Consider the following 26,700-nt stretch of genomic DNA (forward strand, 5'->3'; position numbering starts at 1 on the left):
CAAAGCATTTACTTGTTCTTTACTTGAGTTTCTCATTTTATAAACTGGAGATGATCCATCGATTATGTAGTCCTTAGAGGAAAAAAAATTAGGCATGGTGGGCATTAAAGACATTGACATGAAAAAGGCTGCCCTTGCTATCTAGAGTAGCCAAAAAATCCAAAGCTAAAAGAAACTTTACAGATCAGCCCCGGTTTCACAAGTGAGGGAACCAAGGGCTAGAGAAGGCGAGCGACTTGCTGCAGGTCACAATGGGAGTTTGTGACAGAGCCAAGATTGGAAGCTAGGGCTCTTGCCTCTTTGTTTAAAGTTCTTTCCATGTGACCAGAAAGCTTCCAAAGGACACAGAGCGTCTCCCAAATAAATAAGAAATTATTTCAGATTTCCGAATTACAAGATTTGCCATTCAACAAATATTTACTGAAGAGATACTAGGTGCTAATGGAGCTGGCATTTGCGGGGCAATAAGAGAAGGGTAGGTCATGGTTTTTACCCTCCAGTAGCTAACTGAGGAAACAAGAGGCAAAGATTTGAAACAGTTAAGTAAAAATAACAAGCAGTATGTGAGAAGTGCCAAAATTGGGGGAACAGTGAGTCCAAGGGAGAGCTCAAAGGAGACAGAACGCAATGCTTCCTATCTCGTAGCAAAGGTTCCTTTAAGCTGAGTTGGAGAGGATTTACATAGAAAAGTTAAAGACCACCCCGATGCTCAAATCAAGGGGGTTCCCTTCACCCTGGGGGCCACTTGGCCGGGAGAAAGGAGAAGAAATCCAAGTAAGCCAGGCTGGGCAAGGCCCAGGAATTTGTATTTTTAAAGGCCACCATGTGATTACCATGCTCAGCCAGGTTTGAAGTTCACCCGTGTAAAGGGTAACGCAGAATAGACTGGATAAGGGCACCCCATTCCTCTCCCTAGCGCACCCAGCTTCTCTGGGGGTAGGCACCAATAAATCTTGTCTACATTTTACTGAAGGGAAAACTGAGGGTCCAGAAACTTTCGATGATGTGTTCCAGGTCATTCAGTAAGTAGTGGGGACTCGGTTTCTTGCCAACCAGTAGAAACCGAAAGATCATAATACACCATCCCGAAGAAGATTTTGCTTCATTTCTCTGTAAGACAAGTCAGACCCGCTTGGTTAGCTAGAGAGTTCGTTGCCCAGAGTACAAAAAGGAGCAAGTCTCTGGAGCTGCCAGGTGTGTGGGACAGAGCCCAGGGCGACGGTAGTTGCTGGGAGATCAGAGTTCTAACTTTGCTGTGTGACTCAGCCCAAGCCACTTCCCCTCTCTCTTTGTCCTTCACCTATTAATAACGATGTCCCACGTCACGTTGGGATAGCTACCAGTGATGGAAAATGCACAGCGCGGTTAGTTCCGATGTGATTCCTGGGAACAGAAGGGATCCACAGCCATCTGCCGACTGTTGTGAGTAAAATATGTGCTGGCTGCCTTCGGAGCAGAGGCATTTTCTTCCCAGGAAGAGGGTGGGCTAGAGGCCTGAGGCTGGACTCTGCCCTCTTCAGGGGCATTGACCAATGCGAGGCTCTAGAGATCCTGGCAGAGAGCAGTCTGGTCTTAGGAGGAAAAAGAAAAGGCAGGTTATCTGGAGGGAAAGCAGCAAACATTCATCAGAAGGAAATTATCTGAAGACTTTGGCAGGACTGGGAAATGGGTAAAATCAAGGCTTGGATCTTCTTTTATAAATTGTGGTAAAATATCGAAATGTAAAATTTACCATTTTAGCTATTTTTAGGCGTACAGTTTACTCTTAAGGTCATTCACATTATTATGCAACCATTACCACCACCCATCTCCAGAACTTCTTTTCATTTTGCAAAAGCGAAACTCTGAACCCATTAAATAACAACTCCCCGTTCCTCACCCCCTTCAGCCCTGGCCAATCACCCTTCTATTTTCTGTCTCTGTGAATCTGACAACTTTTGGTATCTCAAATAAGTGGAATCATATGGTATTTGTCCTTTGGTGACTGGCGTATTTCACTTAGTATAATGACCTCAAATGTTCATTCATGTTGTAGCATGTGCCAAAACTTTTTCCTTTTGAAGGCGGAATAATATTCTCTTGTAGGCATATCCATTTATCCATCAGTGGACACTTGGATTGCTTCCACGTTTTGGCTATTGTAAATAATACTGCTATAAACATGAGTATACAAATATCTTTTCTAGACCCCGCTTTTACTTCCTTTGGATATATACCCAGAAGTGGAATTGCTAGATATATGGTAATTCTATTAATTAATTAATTAATTAATTAGGTTGCACTGAGTCTTAGTTGCAGTAGGCGGGCTCCTTAGTTGCGGCTCACGGGCTCCTTAGTTGCGGCATGCATGTAGGATCTAGTTCTCTGACCAGGGATCGAACCCGGGCCCTGGGCATTGGGAGCATGGAGTCTTAACCACTGCACCACCAGGGAAGTCCTGGTAATTCTAGTTTTGTTTTTGTTTGTTTGTTTGTTTGTTTTTGCGGTACGCGGGCCTCTCACTGTTGTGGCCTCTCCTGTTGCGGAGCACAGGCTCTGGAGGCGCAGGCTCAGCAGCCATGGCTCACGGGCCCAGCCGCTCCGCGGCACGTGGGATCTTCCCGGACTGGGGCATGAACCCGCGTCCCCTGCATCGGCAGGTGGACTCTCAACCACTGCGCCACCAGGGAAGCCCTGGTAATTCTATTTTTAATGTTGAGGAACCACCATACTGTTTTCCACAGTGGCTGCACCAATTTACATTCCTACCAGCAATGCATAAGGGTACCAATTGCTCCATAGCCTTGCCAACACTTGTTATTTTCTGTTGTTTCTTTTTATAATAGCCATCCTAATGGGTGTGAGGTGGCATACCATTGTGGTTTTGATTTGCATTTACCTAGTGACTAGTGACTTGAGCATCTTTTCATGTGCTTATTGGCCATTTGTACATCTTCTTTTTTTTTTTTTGTGGTACGTGGGCCCTCACTGCTGTGGCCTCTCCCGCTGTGGAGCACAGGGTCCGGACGCGCAGGCTCAGCGGCCATGGCTCACGGGGCCAGCCGCTCTGCGGCATGTGCGATTTTCCCGGACTGGGGCACGAACCCGTGTCCCCTGCATCTGCAGGCAGACTCTCAACCACTGCGCAACAAGGGAAGCCCTGTACATCTTCTTAGGAGAAAGTCTTTTGCCCATTTTAAAAAAGGATTGTTTGTGGCTGAATGAAATTTTTCCATCTGCAACAACATGGATGGACTTGGAGGATATTATGCTAAGTGAAATAAGTCAGACAGAGAAAGACAAGTACTGTATGATCTCACTTCTATGTGGAATCTAAAAAATACAACAAACTAGTGAATTTAACAAAAAAAAGCAGACTCACAGATATAGAGAACAAACTAGTTCCCTTTCCAGTGGGGAAAGGGAAGGGAGGAGGGGCAACATACGGGTTGGGGACTAAGAGGCACAAACTATTAGGTATAAAATAAGCTACAAGAACATATATAGTACAACACAGGAAATACAGCCAATATTTTATAATAACTATAAATGGAGAATAACCTTTAAAAATTGTGAATCACTATATTGTACATCTGTAACATATAATATTGTACATCAGTTATATTTCAATAAACAAATAAAAATTTTAAAAATCGGGTTTTTTGTTGAGTTTTAAGAGTTTTCTATATATTCTGGATATTAATACCCTATCAAATATGTGATTTGCAAATATTTTCTCCCATTCTGTGTGTTGCTTTTCACTCTGTTGATAGTGTCCTTATCTGAAGACTTTGGCAGAAGTGGGAGATGATTAGAATCAGGGTTTGGATAATAAACTCGAAGTTTCTGGATTCAAAATCTGGCTATTTGCTATTGGGAAAGCTAATTAACCTCTTTGAGCTTGCCTTACTTTTTTCATCTGAAAAATGGGGATAATGCTTATAATAATACCTAGCTTGCTATAATGAGGAATAGATGAGATCACACATGTAAAATCTCACCGCAGAATCTAGCCCAGGTTAAATGCTCAGTAAGTGGTAGCCTTTATTAGTATTGGGCATAATAAGGAACCAGAATGATGTAATTGAAATGTGATATTAGTTACGATCAAATGGGTGAGTAGGCCAACAATATCAAATAACCGACCTGAGCACAGTAATATTACATAATACTTATTAACGCTGGTGTAACAAGTTGCGGTTTACAAAGCATTTATTTTTTTTCCCTTTTGCTTTTTTTAAAAATAGATCTTTATTGGAGTATAATTGCTTCACAATACTGTGTTACTTTCTGTTGTACAACAAAGTGAATCAGCCATACCCATACTTATGTCCCCATATGCACTCCCTCTTGAGCCTCCCTCCCACCCTCCCTATCCCACCCCTCTAGGTCATCGCAAAGCACCTAGCTGATCTCCCAGTGCTATGCTGCTGCTTCCCACTAGCTAACTATTTTACATTCGGTATGTCGATGCTACTCTCACTTTGCCCCAGCTTCCCCCTCCCACCTGGTGTCCTCAAGTCCATTCTCTATGTCTACATCTTTATTCCTGCCCTGCAACTAGGTTCATCAGTACCATTGTTTTTTTAGATTCCATATATATGCATTAGTATACAGTATTTGTTTTTGTCTTTCTGACTTACTTCACTCTGTATGACAGACTCTAGGTCCATCCACCTCACTATAAATAACTCAATTTTGTTTCTTTTTATGGTTGAGTAATATCCCATTGTATATATGTGTCACATCTTCTTTATCCATTCATCTGTCGATGAACACTTAGGTTGCTTCCATGTCCTGGCTATTGTAAATAGAGCTGCAATGAACATTGTGGTACATGACTCTTTTTGAATTATGGTTTTCTCAGGGTATATGCCCAGTAGTGGGATTGCTGGGTCATATGGTAGTTCTACTTTTAGTTTTTTAAGGAAACGCCATACTGTTTTCAACAGTGGCTGTATCAATTTACATTCCCACCAACAGTGCAGGAGGGTTCCCTTTTCACCACACCCTTTCCAGCATTTATTGTTTCTAGATTTTTTGATAATGGCCATTCTGACCAGTGTGAGGTGATACCTCATTGTAGTTTTGATTTGCATTTCTCTAATACTTAGTGATGTTGAGCATCTTTTCATGTGCCTCTTGGCCATCTGTATGTCTTCTTTGGTGAAATGTCTATTTAGGTCTTCCGCCCATTTTTTGACTGGATTTTTTGTTTTTTTGATATTGAGCTCCATGAGCTGTCTGTATATTTTGGAGATTAATCCTTTGCCTGAGGGTTGTCTTTTTGCCTTGTTTATGGTTTCCTTTGCTGTGCAAAAGCTTTTAAGCTTAATTAACTCCCATTTGTTTATTTTTGTTTTTATTTCCATTACTCTAGGAGGTGGGTCAAAAAAGATCTTGCTGTGGTTTATGTCAAAGAGTGTTTTTCCTGTGTTTTCCTCTAAGAGTTTATTTTTGTGTGTGGTGTTAGGTAGTGTTCTAATTTCATTCTTTTACATGTAGCTGTCCAGTTTTCCCAGCACCACTTATTGAAGAGGCTGTCCTTTCTCCACTGTACATTCCTGCCTCCTTTATCAAAGATAAGGTGACCATATGTGCGTGGGTTTATCTCTGGGCTTTCTATCCTGTTCCATTGATCTATATTTCTGTTTTTGTGCCAGTACCATACTGTCTTGATTACTGTAGCTTTGTGGTATAGTTTGAAGTCAGGGAGCCTGATTCCTGCAACTCCGTTTTTCTTTCTCAAGATTGCTTTGGCTATTCAGGGTCTTTAGTGTTTCCATATGAATTGTAAATTTTTTTGTTCTAATTCTGTGAAGAATGCCATTGGTAGTTTGATAGGGATTGCATTGAATCTGTAGATTGCTTTGGGTAGTATAGTCATTTTCACAGTATTGATTCTTCCAATCCAAGAACATGGTATATTTCTCCATCTGTTTGTCATCTTTGATTTCTTTCATTAGTGTTTTATAGTTTTCTGAATACAAGTCTTTCTCCTCCTTAGGCAGGTTTATTCCTAGGTATTTTATTCTTTTTGTTGCAGTGGTAAATGGGAGTGCTTCCTTAATTTCTCTTTCTGATTTTTCATTGTTGGTGTATAGGAATGCCAGAGATTTCTGTGCATTAATTTTGTATCCTGCAAACTTACCAAATTCTTTGATTAGTTCTAATAGTTTTCTGGTGGCATCTTTAGGATTTTCTATGCATAGCATCATGTCATCTGCAAAGAGTGACAGTTTTACTTCTTCTTTTCCAATTTGGATTCCTTTTATTTCTTTTTCTTCTCTGATTGCCGTGGCTAGGACTTCCAAAACTATGTTGAATAAGAGTGGTGAAAGTGGACATCCTTGTCTTGTTCCTGATCTTAGTGGAAATGCTTTCAGTTTTTCACCATTGAGTATGATGCTTGCTGTGGGTTTGTCGTATATGGCCTTTATTATGTTGAGGTAGGTTCCCTCTATGCCCATTTTCTGGAGAGTTTTTAATCATAAATGGGTGTTGAATTTTGTCAAAAGCTTTTTCTGCATCTATTGAGATGATCATATGGTTTTTCTTCTTCAATTTGTTAATATGGTGTATCACATTGATTGATTTGCGTATATTGAAGAATCCTTGCATCCCTGGGATAAATCCCACTTGATCATAGTGTATGATCCTTTAAATGTGCTGTTGGATTCTGTTTGCCAGTATTTTGTTCAGGATTTTTGCATGTATGTTCATCAGTCATATTGGTCTATAATTTTCTTTTTTTGTGATATCTTTTTCTGGTTTTGGTATCAGGGTGATGGTGGCTTCGTAGAATGAATTTGGGAGTGTCTCTCCCTCTGCAATTTTTTGGAAGAGTTTGAGAAGGATCGGTGTTAGCTCTACTCTAAATGTTTGATAGAATTCGCCTGTGAAGCCATCTGGACATTGTTTGGCTCCCTTAGAAAAGCACAGGTCCTTTAGGGGGACGGTCTGTTTATATTTTCTAAACAGATAGGTCTATTTATATTTTCTATATTTTCTAATTCTTCCTGGTTTAGTCTTGGAAAATTGTACCTTTCCAAGAATTTGCCCATTTCTTCGTGGTTGTCCATTTATTTTATTGGCATATAGTTGTTTGCAGTAGTCTCTTATAATCCTTTGTATTTCTGCAGTGTCAGTTGTGATGTCTCCTTTTTCCTTTCTAACTTTAATGATTTGCATCCTCTCCCTTTTTTTCTTGATGATTTAAACATTCACCATTCATTCAACAGGCTCCGCTGGAAACATAATGATGAGTAAGACAGTCCTGCAGAACTGAGTGGGAGAAACCAACAAGGCAAAAGGCCATTTCAATCAGGGTGATGAGTGCTAAGATGTCAGAAGCATGGGATGCTGGGGTGCACTGAGGAGGAGGAGGTCAGACTCCGGGACCACTTCCCCTACAGGACTACAGGGTTAGGGGGAGGATGGGGTGTGGGGAGGGGCTGAGTGTTCTAGATAGAGGAGAAAGCTACTGCAAAGGCTGGAGGTGAGAGAGGCTGGCTCATTGGGGAACAGCTACTAGTTTATTATGGCTGGAACCTGAGAGAGGAGCAGAGTGAGATAAGCCTGGAGAGGCAGACAGGTGCCCGACCATGAAGGGCCTTGTACACCAGGGCAAGGGTTTGGATTTTATCCTGAGAGTAATGAGAAGCTATTGAAGGGTTTTAAGCAGATTCGCCGTGTAACTGGCTTTGCCTTCTAGAAAGATCTCTTTGGATCAATGTGTAGAGTGGAATGAGAAGGACACAGCCTGGGGCAGACGAGGTAGAAAGATGAACTAAAGAAGGAACCATGAGGACAGAGAGAAGTGGAGGGTTCAAGAGACATTTAGGATAAAATGGAGCAGATATGGGGACTGATCGGATGACCTCAGTTGACTATTTGGGAATAACTCAGGTATTAGCATCATTCCTTCATTTGAGATGAGCCACAGAGGCTGAAGAAGGTTAAATGATTTGTACGAGGTCCCAGAGCCGGAAAGAATCTGATCAGGACTCTGTCTTTCCACCCTGACATCTCCTGTTCACTCCTCCCGAGTATGCTGTTAGCCGAGTTCCTTGATCTTTATGTGTAAATCCCCTTTCAGGAATTCAAATCCTGTTTCTCCATTGACAGCTTTGCAGCATGTAAAGGTGTGAAGCCTTAGTTTATCTGAGTTTTTAATTGGTTGTCAATGTCCTAAGGCTTTACACCTTTGAGCTTCGAGATATTCTTTTCCCAAAAAAAGAAAAAAAAAGATATTCTTTTCCTTCCATTCCACTTAGTGTTTTTTTCCTGCACAAATCTTTTATTTATTTATTTTTTAAACATCTTTATTGGAGTATAATTGCTTTACAATGGTGTGTTAGTTTCTGCTGTATCACAAAGTGAATCAGCTATACATATACATATGTCCCCATACCTCCTCCCTTTTGCGTCTCCCTGCCACCCTCCCTATCCCACCCCTCTAGGTGGTCACAAAGCACCGAGCTGATCTCCCTGTGCTATGCGGTTGCTTCCCACTAACTATCTATTTTACATTTGGTAGTGTGTATATGTCCATGCCACTCTCTCACTTCGTCCCAGTTTACCCTTCCCCTTCCACTTAGTGTTTAAACAGCAATCTGGAAGCAAACCTTTCCATCCCAGGGAGGCTCAAATGAAGAGTCCGGGGCTCAGAAAGAGTGAGCCCAAGTCCTAGGCTTGGCCACTAATTAGCTGTGCGATAGAATGAGTCACTTTCTACAAACTCATATCTGAAAACTCAGGGGAAGAGAACGAACAAATGCATAGTCACTCGGATTCAACAACTTTAGAATGTCTTAAAGTAAGTATACCTTCAAATTGTGAAAAGCCACTCTCTCGTGAATCTGTTTGGTAAAGTGAGTTTCTGACCCCATATGATGCTCATAGGTATTAGGGATTTTCCCTAAAACTCAACTGTTTGCTCACCAGGGAGTATGCCCCTGCTCTGTAGTTGCTGAGCACGGCGTTATCAGACTTAAACTGCCGACTAAAATGCACAGGTATGTTTGGTTTTCTCTCAGACACTTGTACTGCTAAGACTTTCTTTTTTGGTGGGGGGAGGTGCGATTTTCTGTTATAAAACCAGCAGGAAGAGGGAAAATGAATGAAGAAGGTGAATTTACAGTTTATGGAAAAAGCCCACCATGCACTATGCCTGTCCTGAGGCATGGAGGACACGGTAAAGGAGCAGCGTCTGTGAGGGGCAGGGCCCTGCACCCCAACCGTGAGATGACAAAACTATTCTTGCTTCAAACCCCACAAGCTAGGGGGGCTGAGAGTGAAAGGGGGCCTTTGTCGGTGCCAGCTCAGCCCGGACCAGGATCCGGCAGGGCTGCAGCTCCTGCTCAACAGGAGGGATGGAGCCCTGGTACTCCACGCCACTCCCAGGGGCTCCGGGTCACAGGCCTGTGCAGTGACCCCCTTGGGATGTGCAAGCAAGGTCAAGTCCTGAGACCCCGGCACTCCTGCCGGTCCCCTGCCCCTCCCGTGGCTTCCACGAACAGCAGGAGGTGCTGGGCCTGAGGACCCTGTGCTCTTCACCCCAGGGCTTTGGCTCCTGTAGGCAGATGACACCCCTGTGTGGGTGCTTCTCTTCGGTGAGCACCCACAGCCCGGTCTGGCTGTGACACGGCGGTCTAGGAGGCCAGGGACAGGACGAGTCACTCCGTGTGTGTGTGGGGGGGGGGTGAGGCCTCACGGGGGGCGGGGCGCAGTCCCTCCTTGTATCCGCCATCACAGCACCACAAGCATCACAGGCGGCCGTGGGAGCGGAAACCTCCCGGGAGGCCCTGCAGAGGAGCCAAAGAGACAGGAAGCGGATGGGAAGGCCCTCTGTAGACAGGCCCTGGGCAGGTAGAAGAGAAGCGCCACTGATGGTGAGAAGAGGGATTCCAAAGGCCTCGTGATTCAGTCAACAAACAGCTACCTGTGCAGACACCATGGGGGTCACAAACTTGAAGAAGATCTGGACCGTCCCCCTGAAGGGCCTGTGCTTTTCTAGGGGAGCCAAACAATGTCCACACATCTCAGTGCAACCAGGAGAGCCTGTGGGGGGAGCAGGGGCAGCAGATGCAGAAGAGAAGGCTTCCCGGAGGCGGTGAGCTGGGGGCCGGGCTGTAAAGGAGAGCTCTGGACTGGTCTTCAGGGAGTGTGCCCTGCCATGCCCGGCAGGAAGTGAAAACCTCTTCCAGCTGTTGTGGCCTTGGGTCCCTCCCCCGTCCCCCCTGACCCTGATGATGGATCTGCAAAGGGAAAAGACGTGGTCACTTCTGTTGACTAACAAGGGGTAGGGTGGGGAAAGAGAGCACCTTTCCTTAAGGAAATCTGTTAGCATTGCCCAAGTGTCTTCCCCTCTAGACCATGAGCTAGGGCAAGCCACGAGTCTTGGGCACCTGTCAATCCCCAGCCCCTAACACAACTCCCAGTATATAGTAGGTGCTCAGTACATGCTCAGTGAATGACTGAATAGCTAGGGTCTGGAACATTTGTCCTGTAATTTCAAGTGGACAACCCAGCTTTTTCATGACCTGAGAAGACACTTGTTTTCCTATTAAAAAAAACTGTCTGGGGCTTCCCTGGTGGCGCAGTGGTTGAGAATCTGCCTGCCAATATAGGGGACACGGGTTCGAGCCCTGGTCTGGGAAGATCCCACATGCCCTGGAGCAACTAGGCCCGTGAGCCACAATTACTGAGCCTGCGCGTCTGGAGCCTGTGCTCCGCAACAAGAGAGGCCGCGATAGTGAGAGGTCCGTGCACCACGATGAAGAGTGGCCCCCGCTTGCCATAACTAGAGAAAGCCCTCGCACAGAAACGAAGACCCAACACAGCCTTAAAACAAACAAACAAACAAACAAAAAAACCTCGAAGTGACTATGCTGGTGGGAAGCCCTTACTCTGTAAAAAAGTACGATTTCTAGTGTCCTCCATAATTCAAGGTGTTTAAAAAAAAAAAAAAACCTGTCTCCCTGGGAGCATTTGATTTTGCTGTAGGCAAAGGAGCTGACCTGTTAGTCACCCTTTTCACCACAGGACTTCCATCAAATCCCCCAGGTCTGCCCTCAGGCTAGGACAACTTCCTCTTTCTTCCCCAACCCCAAGACAGGCTTTTCTTATAGCCAAGGACCCTCTGAGGCCTCAGGTGCACTTTAACACACACCCTGTGAAGACAACATCCTGCCTTTACCGCCCTCACTCAGTCAGGGGATGCTGCCATCTTTTGAAACTCAAGTTGGAAGCCTTTCATGAGAAAAGCCTGCACACTGTGACCCCTCCTGCCTCTCTTGGCTGCACAGTTGAGTGAGTCATTCATTATATTACAGGTAAATATGCTTGAGTCATAGAGATGTTTCATGTGCAGCCTTTTCTCCCAAATAGATGGTGAGCTTCTTGTTGCCAGAGATGGTAGCACCTGCTTTTTGGTCCCCAGGAATGTCTCCCAAAAGGTAATGCACACAGGTGTGCAGTAAACACTTGCGGATTGAGGAGAAGGCAGAGAACTGATCTGGACCTTTCAGGGGTCCTCAAGGCCCAGACATTCACTTTGTCTATGACTGGTTAACTAACCTTCAGCTCTCAAGTTGCCCCAGAACCTGGATAGGCAAGACGCAATCCTGTTTCAACTTCGGACTACAGATCGGGAAATCCTGGTTATAGGCCTGACTCTGCCACTAACTAGCGTGAACTTTGGTAAGCCAGTTAGCTGCTTTTGGCCTCAGTTTGCGCAATTAAAAAAATAGGGAGACTCCTACTTCTGGCTAAGATGATGTGGTAGAAATTGTATGTACTCTCCTGCATGAAACAACCAAAAAAAAAAAGCCAGACAATATGAAGCAACAATTTTCAAGACACTATATATTAGGCAACAAAGGACAGTGATCCCAGAGAGATGGAAAGCAAACAAGAAGAGCCCTGTGAATGACCAGCTTATTTGTAAAACAACTTCATTGAGATATAATTCATATACCATACACATTATAATAATTATAATTCACATCCATCCATTTCAAGTGTACGATTCAATGGTTTTTAGTATATTCACAGACATGGGTGACCATCACCAATTTCAGAACGCTTTCCTCACCTCAGAAAGAAATCCTATACCCTTTAGTTTTCTATTCCCTATTCCGTCCAGCCCTAAGCCACTATTAATCTACTTTCTGTCTATAGATTTCTTTATTCTGGACATTTCAAATAAATGGAATCTTATAATATGTGGTCTTTTGTAACTGGCTTCTTTGACTCAGTATAATGTTTTCCAGGATGAATCCATGCTGTATCATGTATCAGTAAGCACTTTGCTCCTTTTACGGCCAAATAATATTCCATTGTATGGATATAGCACATTGTATTTACACATTCATCAGTTGATGGACATTTGGGTTGTTTTCACCTTTTGGTTATTATGAATAATGCTGCTATAACAAGTTTTTGTTTGTTTGTTTGTTTTTGTTTTGTTTTGTTTTGTTTGCAGTACACGGGCCTCTCACTGTTGTGGCCTTTCCCGTTGCGGAGCACAGGCTCCGGACGCGCAGGCTCAGCGGCCATGGCTCACGGGCCCAGTCGCTCCGCGGCATGTGGGATCTTCCCGGACCAGGGCACGAACCCGTGTCCCCTGCATCGGCAGGCGGACTCTCAACCACTGCGCCACCAGGGAAGCCCACAAGTTTGGGTTTTTTTGTGGACATATATTTTCCTTTCTCTTGGAAGGAAGATATTCTTCAATTCTTAGAAGAGAATTGTTGGACTAGATAGTAACTCTATGTTTAAACTTTTCAGGAACTACCAGACTGTTTTCCAAAGTGGCATTTTACATACCCACCAACAATGTACAAGAGTTCTGATTTCTCCACATCCTCGTCAATACTTGCTAGTATCTGGCTTTTTTATTATAGCCATCCGAGTGGGTATGAAGTGGTATGAAGTTCATTGTGGTTTTGATTTGCATTTCCCTGATGATGTTGAGAAACTTTTCATATGCTTATTGGCCATTTTGTATATCTTCCTTGGGGAAATAATCATTTCATATCCTTTGCCCATTTTTTAATTGGGTTATTTATGTTTTTATTATCAAGTTGTAAAAATTCTTTATATAGTCTAGATACAATCCCCTCATCAGATTAATGATTTGCAAATATTTTCTCCCATCCTGTGGGCTGTCTTTGCACTTTCATGAATGTCCTTTGAAGCACAAAAGTGTTTTATTTTGATGAGGTCCAATTTATCTATTTTTCTCTTTTGTTTTTCATCCTTTCGGTGCAATAAATAAGAAACCTTTGCCAAATCTAAGGTCATGAAGATTTACCCCTATGTTTTCTTATAAGAGTTTTATAGTTTTAGCTCTTATATTTAAGTTTTTGATCAATTTAAAGTTGATTTTTGTATATGGTGTGGGGCATGGTCCAACTGCATTCTTTTACATGCGGTTATCCAGTCGTCTCAGCATTATTATTATTATTATTATTATTATTTATTTATTTTTTTTTGCGGTACGCGGGCCTCTCACTGCTGTGGGCTCCCCCGCGGTGGAGCACAGGCTTCGGACGCGCAGTCCCAACGGCCATGGCTCACGGGCCCAGCCGCTCCGTGGCACGCGGGATCCTCCCGAACCGGGGCACGAACCCGCGTCCCCTGCATCGGCAGGCGGACTCCCAACTACTGCGCCACCAGGGAAGCCCCTCAGCATTATTTTTTGAAATAACTATTCTTTCACCATTGAATGAACTTGGCACTCTTGTCAAAAATCAGTTGACCATAGACACATGGGTTTATTTCTGGAGTCTCAATTTTATTCCATTGATTTATATGTCTATCTCTATGCCATTTCCACACTATCTTGACTATCATTGCTTTGTAGTAAATTTTGAAATTGGGAAGTGAGAATCCTCCTCCTTTGTTCTTCTTTTTCAAGATTGCTTTGCCTATTCTGGGTCACTTACAATTCCATATGAATTTTACAATCAGCTTGCCATTTTCTAAAGAGAAGCCAGCTGAGATTCTTATACGGATTGCATCAAATCATAGATCAATTTGGGAAGTATTACCATCTTAACAATATTAAGTCTTCCAATCCATGAGCATGGAATGTGTTCCATTTAGATCATTAATTTCTTTCAACAGTGTCTTATAATTTTCAGAGTATAAGTTTTACACTCCTTCACTTAACTTTATTCCTAAGTATTTTATTCTTTTTGATGCTACTGTAAATGGAATTGCTTTTGTAATCTTGGATTGTTCATTGTAAGTATACAGATCCACAATTGATTATTGTATATTGATCCTGTATTCTGCAACCTTGCTGAACTTTTTAATTAGTTATAATAGGTGTTTTTGTTTTCTTTGTGGATTCCTTGAGATTTTCTACATAAAAGATCTTGTCATCTGCAAATAGAGATAATTTTACTTTTCCCTTTCCAGTGTGGATGTCTTTTATTTCTTTCTGTGGCCTAAGTGCCCTGGATAGAACTCCAATGAAATGTTGGGCTGCAGAGATTGTTTTGTTCCTAATTTTAAGGGTATAAAGCACCTATGCTTTCACCATTAAGTATGATGTTAGCTGTGGGTTTTTCATAGAAGTCCTTTGTTAAGTTGAGGAAGTTCTCTTCCATCCCTAGTTTATTGAGTGTTTCTGTCATGAAAGGTTGTTGGATTTTGTCATATGCTTTTTTGCATCTATTGAGATGATCATGTGATTTTGTTTTTTATTCAATTATTATGATGTATTACATTAACTTACTTTCAGATGTTAAACAGACTGCTTATTCCTAGGATAAATCCCACTTCTCATAGTGCATAATTCTTTTTATATGTTGTTGGATTCACTTTGCTAAGGATTTTTGCACCTATGTTCATAAGAGATAATAATCTGTAGTTTTCTTTCCTTGTGATGTCTTTGGTTTTGGTATGAGGGTAATATTAGCCCCATAGAATGAACTGGGAAGTGTTCCAGCCTCTTCTATTTTTGGAAGAGTTGGTGTAGAGAAGAGTTAGTATTAGTTCTTTAAATGTTTGTTAGAATTCAGTGGTGAACCGTCTGGACCTGGGGTTTTCTTTGTGGGCAGTTTTGTTTAAAATTACTAATTCAGGCTTGTCACTTGTTATAGATCTATTCATACTGTTTTTTTTCTTCTTGAGTCAATTTCAGTAGTTTGTGTCTCTCTAGAAATTTGTCCATTTCATCTAATTTATTGGTATATAATTGTTCATAGAATTCCCACATAATCCTTTTTTATTCCTGTAAAGTCAGTAGTAATATCCCCTCTTTCATTTCTGATTCTAGAAATTTGAGTCTTCTTTTTTTCTTAGTCAATCTAACTAAAGTTTTGCCAATTTTGTTGATCTTTTCCAAGAACCAGCTTTTGGTTTCACTGATTTTCTTGATTGTTTTTTCTATTATCTAGTCCAATAATTTCCACTCTGATCTTTATCATTTCCTTCTGGCTTGCTTTAGGTTTAGTTTGCCCTTCTTTTCCCAGCGTCTTAAGGTGGAAGATTTGACCCAACTTAGTGCCTTCAGAAAGTTTCCAGGATAGGACATGGGGAAGGGGAGCTGAGGCAGAGCTTGGAAGACTCCCTGGGTTGCGGACACCAATCTCAGAGTTCAGGGAGCCAAGTCAGGTAGAGCTTATACATTTTGTCCTGTTTTTTGGTTCTTTAAAGTAAGAGGGTAAATCCAGTCTCTGTTACTTGGTCGAACGGAAATTGTGCAAAATCTTCTTAAGTATCAATAGAAAGCTTTATTTAAATCTCAGAATGGCCTCTCCAAAAAGAAAGAAAGAGAGAATGAGAGGATCAAAGGAGGGGTGGGGCAAGCATTTGTGGTGTTGGGCAACAGAGACAAGGCTGGTGCGGTCATCAGGTGGTCGAAGCCATCAGATACACAAGGTTCCAAGTTACAAGAAGAAAATGTATTGTTCTTCTCTCCTTGTTGAGATATAGTATATACACACATAAGACTATTTTCTTAGATTTAGAAAGTCACTGGTGCAGGTTAATGTTGTATAATTGTTCATTTTCTCTTATTTTATTCTGTAGTTGGGAGGAGTAGAAAGAAAAGGATGGAGGAAAAAAGAAAGAATCTGTTCTTCATTCTTTAGGTTTTTTGTTTTTTAGAAGCCCAGGGGAATTTTATCAACGCTGATATCACTCCAGAGTTCATCTCCCAAAAAGTGATATCCACTGATATCCAACTTTTATCCTACCTTCTACATATATATTTGTCAGCATTTGTTCAAGTTAAAAATAAAAGTTTACTTTCAGTAAATAAGCTTAACTATGAACAGATTTCTCATTGGTAAATAATACCAAGTAAAGTCTTTCCTTATATTATTTGGCTTTGTTTTGGCCCACCTTACCTTTGAAAGCCATCACTTTCTATCACTGGGTAAGCCTATTGTGAATTCCTTTGTTGGTATCTAATATAATAAAGCAGAAACTAACACGCCATTGTAAGGCAATTATACTCCAATAAAGATGTTAATAAATAAATAAATAAAAATTTTAAAAAATTAAAATGTCAAGTTAAAAGAATTTTCGTAAAGAGAGAGATAGACATCTAGCCTCTGGAATCTTGTTACTAAATATGGGGTCTGTGTATCAATGGCATGAGCAACACCTGAAAGCTTTGTGGATATGCAGAATCTCAGGTCCTCCCCGGACCTTCATAGTCACATTTTAACAAGGTTCCCAAGAAATTCCTATGCACGTTAACTCTTAGATGCATACTGCTCTAAAAAGCACCATTATCAAAGAAAACCCCAGTGACGATCCAGGTTGGCCTAGAGGCCCATGTAATGTTGAAGAGCAACATTTTGGTTTAGAGAGCCATATGGGAAGAAGCTGGGCTTCACCTAAGGTGGGACCAGGCTTAAGTCACCAATTTGGGACTACTGCAGGTAAACGGAACAGGACAGAAAGGGTTGGGCTGGGGTGCAGCCTAGAACTCACAGAGGCTGAGACACAGAGAAAGACCTAGAGAGGCAAAGATGGAATGGTGGCGGTGGAAAAACGAATCAGGGAAACTCTAATTCCAGAAGGATACAAATACTATAATATCATTTATATGGATTTTAAGAACATGTAATACAATTACTATATATATATATATATATATATATATATATAGTAATTGTACGTGTGTGTGTGTGTGTGTGTGTGTGTGTGTAGGCATACATGGGAATGATACATATAAATGTAGCATACATATAAAGACATGTATGGGAATGATAGCACATCTAGGGTAGTGGTTACCTCTTGGAAGGTGTATTAGTTATTGTGTAGTATAATAAATTACCCCCAAAACTTAGCTGCTTAAAACATACTTTCAGGAATCCAGGCGTGGCTTAGCTGGGTCTTCTGCTTCAGGGCCTCTCGCAAGCCCGCAATCAAGGCGCTGGCCAGGGATGTCACCTCATCCGAAGGCTCTACCGGGAAGGGTCTGCTTCCAAGTTCAGTCACATGGTTGTTGGCAGGATTCCATTTTTCACAGACTGTTGGACAAAGGATTCAGTTCCCCATAAGCTGTTGGCTGCAGGCCTCCTTGAGTCTCTGGCATGTGGGTCTCCCTACAGAGCATCTCGCAACATGGCATCAAGCTTCATCAGAGTAAGTAAGAGGGCAAGAGAGAGTGCCAGCAGTATGGAAGTCACAGTCTAAGTCCCATCCCAACATCCCAACACCTTCGTCATATTCTACGCGTTAGAATCAAGTCACTAAGCCCAACCTGGATAGACATTTCTCCAAAGAAGACATACAGATGGCCAAGAGGCACATGAAAAGATGCTCCACATCATTAGCTATTAGAGAAATGCAAATTGAATCTACAATGAGGTAACACCTCACACCAGTCAGAATGGCCATCATCAAAAGGTCTATAAATAATAAATGCTGGAGAGGGTGTGGAGAAAAGGGAACCCTCCTGCACTATGGTGGGAATGTAAACTGGTACAGCCACTATGGAGAACAGTCTGGAGGTTCCTTAAAAAACTAAAAATAGAGTTACCATATGATCCAGCAATCCCACTCCTGGGCATATATCCGGAAAAGAGCAAAACTCTAATTCGAAAAGATACATGCGCGCCTCTATTTACAGCAGCACTACTCACAATAGCAAAGACATGGACACCTAAGTGTTCATCGACAGAGGAATGGATGAAGAAGATGTGGTGCATATGTGTGTACACACACACATGCACACAGATGCACACACACATATACAATGGAATATTACTCAGCTGTAAGAAAGAATGAAATATCGCCATTTGCAGCAACATGGATGGACCTAGAGATTATCATACTAAGTGAAAGAAGTCAGGCAGAGAAAGACAAATATTATACAATATCACTTATATGTGGAATCTAAAAAATTAATACAAATCAACTTATTTACAAACAGAAATGGACTCAAAGACATAGAAAACAAACCTATGGTTACCAAAGGGGAAAGGGGAGGGGGAGGGATAAATTAGGAGTATGGGATTAGCAGATACACATCATTGTATATAAAATAGATAAACAAGGATTTACCGTAGAGCACAGGGAACTATATTAAATATCTTGTAATAACCTATAATGGAAAAGAATCTGAAGCTGTACACCTAAAACTAACACAATACTGTAGATCAACTATAGTTAAATAAATGAAATGTTTTTAAAAAAAGAAGTGCACCAGGGATTATAGTAGCTGTAGTGGTGAAAAATTCATTTTCACAACGCTTAGGAAGTTCCAGGTGAGGTTGGAAACTCTCAGCATTATTAGTGTCCAATAAGGGTGTTAATTGTACACATGCTCAGAATGCAGGTTTTCTTCCCAACATCAGTACACTTTATGATTGCTCTACTCATGATCCATATAACAGAATAAATTCCTTCACTTTAGGACCAACTGTTAATAGCCTTTGGGGCAAGACGAAGATGACAGCTGTGTGCTCGTTCTGTACAACTCGGAATGGTATCTTGTCCATAAGCAGGAAATTCAGTTCAACTAAGCAAACCTGGAACAAATGCCAAGTATAGCACTCGGCTCCAGTTACCACTGCCGTATTCTCTCTCCCTTTCTTAAGAAAACACGTCTGTGGCTCCATCACAGGTCTCTTAAGAATTGGCACCTCTTGCTTGCCCCTTGGGCCCAGGAGCACAGAACATGCCATGGTGGAAAGGTTGCAGGCCCATGCTGTTGCTGTTTGCAATTACTTTAATTCCCCAAAATAATCCCTTGACTTTCAACTTCTCAGAAGGGAACCTGAAAAGATGAGGAGAGGGCAGGAACACATATAACCACATTGTCTCACATTATGCTTATTACCTCAAGCCCATTTTCTTCGCAAAGTGAAGCTTTTGCAGAATTCATAAAGGAGGGCCTTAAACAGACTCTGAAAGAGTTTTAAAGTACTTCTTAAAAATTACCCAAAATAGGATTTACCAAATGTTCAAAAGTAATTATGATGAATCACAATTGTAAAGAAACAGTTTTCTGTCTTTATTACAAAGTTATTTTTAAAGTGTTTCTTCATGAATCATACAAGATAACTGATTGCAACATAAACTGTCATTTTTATAACTATTTCTGAAAGAGGGAAACTCTGGTTTAAAAAAAGGCAACCAATATTCTAATTGAAAAAACTAATTTCTGCACAGTAAAAGAAATGACACAATAATGAGACAATGCATCCCCAAGTGTAAATTATATCATTATTTAAAGTTACTATTCTTAAATTTTGGTGCAATTCTAATCCATAGTAAACCTCTAAACCCTCTTGGTAAAATGGCAAATCCTTCCGGATTATTCCATTCTTTCAGGATCAGAGCAACACTGTATCTTAATTTTTGAAACTGGAACCCATTTTTTTTTTTAAACAGAGAGACATATTGATGATAGAGTCTATGAATTCTCTGTCCAGACAGGTTCCTATTCGGAGTGAAGTAAGGAGCACTGAATACTTTCACAGGAACGGACACCGCATACCATTCCTTTGTTTTTTTTAAAAAATGGAGGTATTTTAGTAAAAAAGTGTGATCTCTACTCTCAGGTCCTTCTGTTCTCATCACTACCATGAACATCAATATCTGGTCGTACTGCCACTTCTATTCTCAGGACACAATGTTCTGAATGGAGTGGAGGGCATTTGGTGCTTACAGAACTGTACTGAGATGCTCTCGATACTAGACCCTTCCCCATGTCAGCTGTTCCTGCCATCATGACAGTTGGCATTTCTGAAAGCACCCATCAAGTTGTATGATAACATAAATTACATGTCTGTATTTCCCATTAGACTGTGAACTTCCTGAGGGAAGGGATAGGCCTTTTTAAAAAAAGTATTATCTTTAATATTTTCTAATACAGTGCCTCAAATGATCATAAAGATAACAATGATAATAACAACTCTTAGTGAGCACTTACTATGTACCGGGCCCTATATTCTAAGCACTTGATGTGATTAACTCAACTAATCCTCACAATGACTCTATGTGGGAGGTACTGTCCCCATTTTACAAACGAGGAAACAACAGGTTGAGTAACTTGTCCAAGACGATACAGCTAACTTAGCTGCAGAGGCAGGACTGGAACCCACGCAGTCCAGCTCCAGAGTAGCCTTTCAAAGATATTGCCCTGGGAAGCTTCTATTGCTCAAAACCTTTTGCAATTCCTTCTTCGGAATTGTTTTCAGAGCCAGTTTATGAATCGCAGGAGAAAAGTAGTCAATACATTGTGATCACAGCTCATTTTTAAATAGACAGTGTTATTGAGTTTGATGAATACCTGATTTGCCCAACATGTTTCCTAATAACATCTGTTTGCCAAAAATCACATTCTCCAGCAAAAGAAGAAAGATTTGCTATCGTTGAAGATGGTCCAAGAATATGATGCAGAGACTTCTTTCAGTTAACAAACATTTACTGAGCAACTGCTTGGCCCCAGGGATACAAAGTCAAACAAGACATCTTCCCTACCTTCAGATAAGGGAGACACACAATCCAGTGTGATAGGTGCTTTGATAGATGTAAGCACAGGATGCTCAGGGAGCCCAGAAGAAGAGCATCAAACCCAGACTTGAGGGTGAGGGCCGGCTCCTTGGAGGAGGAGGTGAGGTCTAATTTTAGTCCCAAAAGACAAGTAGTTGTGGCCACACCAATAGAACAAGGGCTCGGACTCTCAAGATGGCTACACTAACTGGGAGATTATGTCTTCGGATGGGTACACCCTCTCAGGTTTATTTTTAGAAGATAACAATCCTATTACTTTTAAGTTCACACCTGGTACTCAAGTTGGTTTTGCTTTTATATGAAACCTGGAAACGTGTGGATGGCAGTTTGAACGTTGCCTAATTTTAAATGTTTGCGTGTTGTTTGCTTTTGTTAGTGAGCCATTTACAGTTCAAGTTTCCCTGAAGAATTTTGCTGATGGAGTAAACAGAAAACAAACCAATATCTAAGGAAGTCCCTGTTGTTATAGTCTATTTGTATATGGTGGGCACATGATGATGATTTGTTTAACAGAGTAAGGAGTCAATCCTTAAAACTGATTCTCCCTAATTGAAGCAAAATAGTTGGTTTCCTTTATTTCCTATGAGCCAAGGTGGGACGGGATACCCCACACATGGAGAGAAGTGGATGCTCTGGCAGAAGCTTATACTTTTCTTAATATATCAACTTGGAAAACAGTAGCTTTGAACACTGAGCAGTGGGACACGTGGTGATCCAAGAAGGGCTTTCTCTCGTTTTGTGGCTTATCTGCCCTTAAAAACCAAACTACCCCAGGATCACACAAAATTGTCCTCAGAGAGGGGAAAGGGGGCTTGGGAGGTGGGTTAAGCACTGTCCACCATGGGTGGGCTCGGTGCTTGGAGATGACGAGAGAGGGAGGAAAGTGCTCTGGATACCCTAGTTGTATGCTGAGGCAAGAGTTTGAAGGCTCTCTTCTCTGTAGTCCTCATCCGCTAGGTGGCCTGACCCTAACTCTGGAATCGTTAAAGAAAGCAAGACAGGACACATAATGAGGAAGCTCAGATGAGGCATGGGATGCTGCCTGTGAAGAACAGGCCTTTCTGGGATTTGAGAGTGAAACAATCATGAGTAGGAGGACACACTGGGCACTCAGGAGACAGGAACTCGTGGTGGGCAAAGGGCACCGAAGACAAACTTGATCTGCTTCACAAGTCTGTCTAGAGCTGGGCCAAGTGAGCTCAAAAAGTAAGGGGCAAGAGATGGTAGGAAGGAAAAGATATCTGCCCACCTATCATTTATTTACTCATTTAGCACATGAGATGTTTAAAGAACTGTGAGAGACAGCTGAAGGAGCTACAGAAAAGAAAGTAATACAGTTCCTGCCCTCAAGCAGTCTGTAATCCCAAGGGAATCCAAGGCTGTGCAGAACTTATGCCTTGTTGCTAAGATATAGAACAGTGAGAGAAATGGGAAAATGTCCTTCTCTAGACCCGCCACACCTTCTCCCCAGCACTACTACTATCCCTGGGGGCAGGTTAGATCAGTCTTCTCTGGAAAGTTCCCTCTCAGTCTTACAACTCTACTTCTTCTAAGAGGCTGCAGAATCAGCATTTGTTTCGTTTTGTTTTGTTTTTTTGGCCACACCGCACGTATTGCAGGATCTTAGTTCCCCGACCAGGGATTGAACCTGCGCCCTTGGCAGTGAAAGTGCGGAGTCCTAACCACTGGACCGCCAGGGAATTCCCAGAATCAGCGTTTTCAAGCATGGCCTAGGAATCCTCTAGATTTTACAAAGAATGCAGGAATATTCTTTCAAAAGATTTCCCTATGTGTTTCTAGTTCATTGGAAAATAAAAAGTTAAATTTATATTCAATTTTTCAACAACTTACTGTGGTGGTTAACTTATGTGTCAACTTGACTGGGCTAAAGGGTGCCCAGATTAAACATCGTTTCTGGGTGTGTCTATGAGGGTGTTTCCGGATGAGATGAGCATTTGAATTGGTGGACTCAGTAAAGTAGACTGCCCTCCCCAACGTAGGCATCATCCAATCCATGGAGGACCTGAATAGAACACAAGGTGGAATGAAGAATTCGCCCGTTTTGCTTCTTGTCTGCCTGAATGAGCTGGGACATTGATCTTCTTTCCTTGTAGTGAGATTTTACACCATTGGCTTACCTGGTTGTCAGGCCTCCAGAATTGGACTGGAATTCATCCATTCTCTAAGAATTATACCACTGGCTTTCCTGGGTCTCCAGTTTGCAGATGGCAGATCTTGGGACTTCTCACTTCCGTAATATTGTGAACCAATTCCTCATTATATTATATTATATACACACACACATCTATCATCTCTCTATCTATCTATCTATCTATCTATCTATCTATCATCTATCTATCCTACTGGTTCTGTTTCTCTGGAGTACCCTGACTAATATGTTTACTCATTGTATAAAGTAGTGTTATTCAAACTTTTTTTTCTTATTAGGAGTTGAATTCATTTTGCAAACAAAGTTCACAGAGAATATCCACACATAAAACATAAAACAGAACAATTCTGACTAAGGTAGGGTGAGGTCCAAAGCTTTCACTTCACAGCTCTTTCATCCATTACTGATAATAACTCTCAGCAAACTAGGAATAGAAGGGAACTTCATCAACCTGATAAAAAGCATCTATGAAGAACCTATACCTAACATCATACTTAATGGTGAAAGACTGAGTGCTTTTCCTATAAGAAGATCAGTAACAAATCAAGATGTCCATTCTCACTCTTTATATTCAGCACTGTACTAGAGGTTCTGGCCAAAGCATTTGGTCAAGAAAAGATGTGCAAAACCTGTATGCTGAAAACTATAAAGCTTTGCTGGGAGAAATTAAATAAAATCTAAATAGTGATATTTATACCTTATTCATGGGTCAGAAGACTCAATATTGTTGAGATAACAATTCTTCCCAAATTGATTTACAAATTCAGTATAATCCCTTTCAAATTCCCAGCAGGAATTTTTATAGAAAATCACAAGCTGATTCTAAAATTCATATGTAAATGCAAATGACCTAGAATTGTCAAAGCAACTTTGAGAGAAGAACACATTTGGGAGGTTAACACTACCTGATTTTGAGAGGTATTATAGGAAATTCCCTGGCAGTCCAGTGGTTAGGACTTGGCACTTTCACTGGCGGGGCCCGGGTTCAATCCCTGATCAGGGAACCAAGATCCTGCAAGCCATGTGCGTGGTGCAGCAAAAAAAAAAAAAAAAAAAAAAGTATTATAAAGCTACACTATAATCAAGACAGTGTGGGACTGATGTCCAAACAGAAAAATATATTAATGGAAGAGAACAGAGAGCCCAGAAATATACTCACACAAATATAGACAACTGATTTTTTTTTTTTTACAAAGGTGTAAAGGCAGTTCATTAGAAAAAGAATAACCTTTTCAGAAAATGGTCCTGGAAATACTAGATATTCATATGCAAAAAATAACTTGGATTAATACCTTGCACCATACACAAAATGGATCACAGTATTAAATACAAAAACTAAAACTGCAAAATTTCTTGAAGAAAATTTAGGAGAAAAATCTCATGACCTTGGGTTAGGCAATGATTTCTTAGATATGACACCAAAAGCATAAGCCATTAAAAACAAATTGATAAGTTAGACTTCACAAAAATTAAAAACTTTTGTTCTTTGAAAAACACTGTTAAGATAATGAGAATGACAATTCATAGACTGGAAGAAAATGTTTGCAAAGCATATATCTGATAAAGGATTTGTATCCAGAATATATAAAATACTCTAAAAACTCAAAAATAAAAATAGACAACCCAATCAATATAAAATGGGCAAAAGATGTGAATAGACACTTCACCAAAGAAGATATTCAGATGGCAAATAAGCACATGAAAAGAGTTTCAACATCACTGATCGTTAGGTAAATGCAAGGTAAAACCAAAATAAAAAGCACTACACATCAATTTGAATGGGTAAAATTAAAAAGAATTGTCATAGCAAGTGTTGCTGAGGATGCCAATAAACTGGAACTCTATCACATGGCTGGCAGTAATATAAACGGTACCACTTTGTAAAACAGTTTGGTAGTTTTTTAAAAAGTTTAACATACACCTATGAAATGATTCAGCCACTCCTCTCATAGATATTTACCCAAGAGAAAAGAAAACATTATCCATAGAAAGTCTTGTACACAAATGTTCATAAAAGCTTTACTTGCAATAGCTAAAAACTGGAAATCCAAACATCCATCAACAGGTGTATGGGTAACCAATTAGTTGTATATATACCCACACAGTGAAATATTACTCAGCAAAAAAAATAAGGAATGAACTATTGATATATGCAACAACATGGGTGAATCTCAAAATAATTATGCTCAACAAAGGAAGCTGGAAAAAAGATGTATGAGTCAATGTATGATTCAAATATAAATTCTAAAAAATGCAAACTAACCTAAAATGACAGAAAACAGATCAGTGATTGCCTGGAGACAGAGGGGAAGGAGGGATTACAGAGGGCACTTGGGAACTTTGCGGTATGTTCACCATCTTGACTGGGCTGATGGTTTCATAGGTGTATACATATGTCAAAACTTAATTATATGCTTTGAACATGTGCAGTTTACTGTATGTCAGTTATACCCCAACAAAGCTGTTGAAAAGAATTGACTCACATAAATATACCCACTGATTTTTTATAAAGATGAAAAAGCAATTCAGTGGAGCGTGAGGAAAGACTAAGGTCTGATGCCTATGGCCAATAAAAACACAATGAGCCCTTTTGGGATTCAGATTATTACTTACACGGAGAACGAAAGGAAGAGTAGCCAATGTACCAGCAACCCATGCTCCCTGTCCTACATACCGGAAAGGCGTGACCACAAAACAAAAAGTGCCTCCCAGCCTCTTGTGTTCCAAGTGGATCACAAGGAGTTCTGCTAAGACTCAGATAAATACAGGTCAAGCCTTTGCCTATGTGATCAATTTCACCAGACTGCCATGACAGAGCTGTTCCCCTACACAGAAAAGCCGCAGATCCTGAGTCTTGAACAGGCTTCCCTGGGCAAAGTTATTCCACACCTGTAGTTCACTGATAGAGAGAAAGCACATCCTTGTGTGGCTTCAGATGGTTCAGATGACCTCTCTGAACTCTACTGAATGCATATATTTTTCCTATCACTTTTGGTCTGTATCCTTTGATGTAATAAACCTTAGCTGCGAGTAAAGCCTGCTATTGAGTCTTGTGAGTCCATCCAGTGAACCATTGAACCTCGATGGTTATGGGACCCCAGAAACATGGTTATTTTTTTCAATAAATGGTGCTGGTAAAATTGGACATCCATAGGCAGAAGTATAATATAATAAACCTAGACCAAAACCTCATAACTTACATAAAAATTGACCCAGGGGCTTCCCGGGTGGCGCAGTGGTTGAGAGTCCGCTTGCCGATGCAGGGGACACGGGTTCGTGCCCCAGTCCAGGAACATCCCGCATGCCGCGGAGCGGCTGGGCCCGTGAGCCATGGCCGCTGAGCCTGCGCGTCTGGAGCCTGTGCTCCGCAACAGGAGAGGCCACAACAGTGAGAGGCCCGTGTACTGCAAAAAAAAAAAAAAGACTCAAATTGGATCACAGATTTAAATGTAAAATTATACAATTTTAGAATGAAACATAGCAGAAAACATTCATGACCTAGGGTTAGGTGAAGAATTCTTACACATGACACTAAAAGCACAATACATAAAAGAAAA

General features: G+C 41.2%; 1 long non-coding RNA gene across 1 annotated transcript; it reads right to left on the bottom strand.

The window, feature by feature from the left end:
* LOC132513514 (uncharacterized) lies at positions 1-26,473 on the bottom strand. The gene is made up of 3 exons (XR_009538493.1): positions 26,344-26,473; positions 17,313-17,480; positions 1-1,571 (listed from the first exon to the last, which is right to left on the bottom strand). It is a non-coding gene; the product is annotated as an uncharacterized LOC132513514 (long non-coding RNA).
* Positions 26,474-26,700: the final 227 nt, after the last annotated feature.

The sequence above is a fragment of the Lagenorhynchus albirostris genome, chromosome X (assembly GCF_949774975.1).
Source record: "Lagenorhynchus albirostris chromosome X, mLagAlb1.1, whole genome shotgun sequence".
Classification (NCBI taxonomy): Eukaryota; Metazoa; Chordata; class Mammalia; order Artiodactyla; family Delphinidae; genus Lagenorhynchus; species Lagenorhynchus albirostris.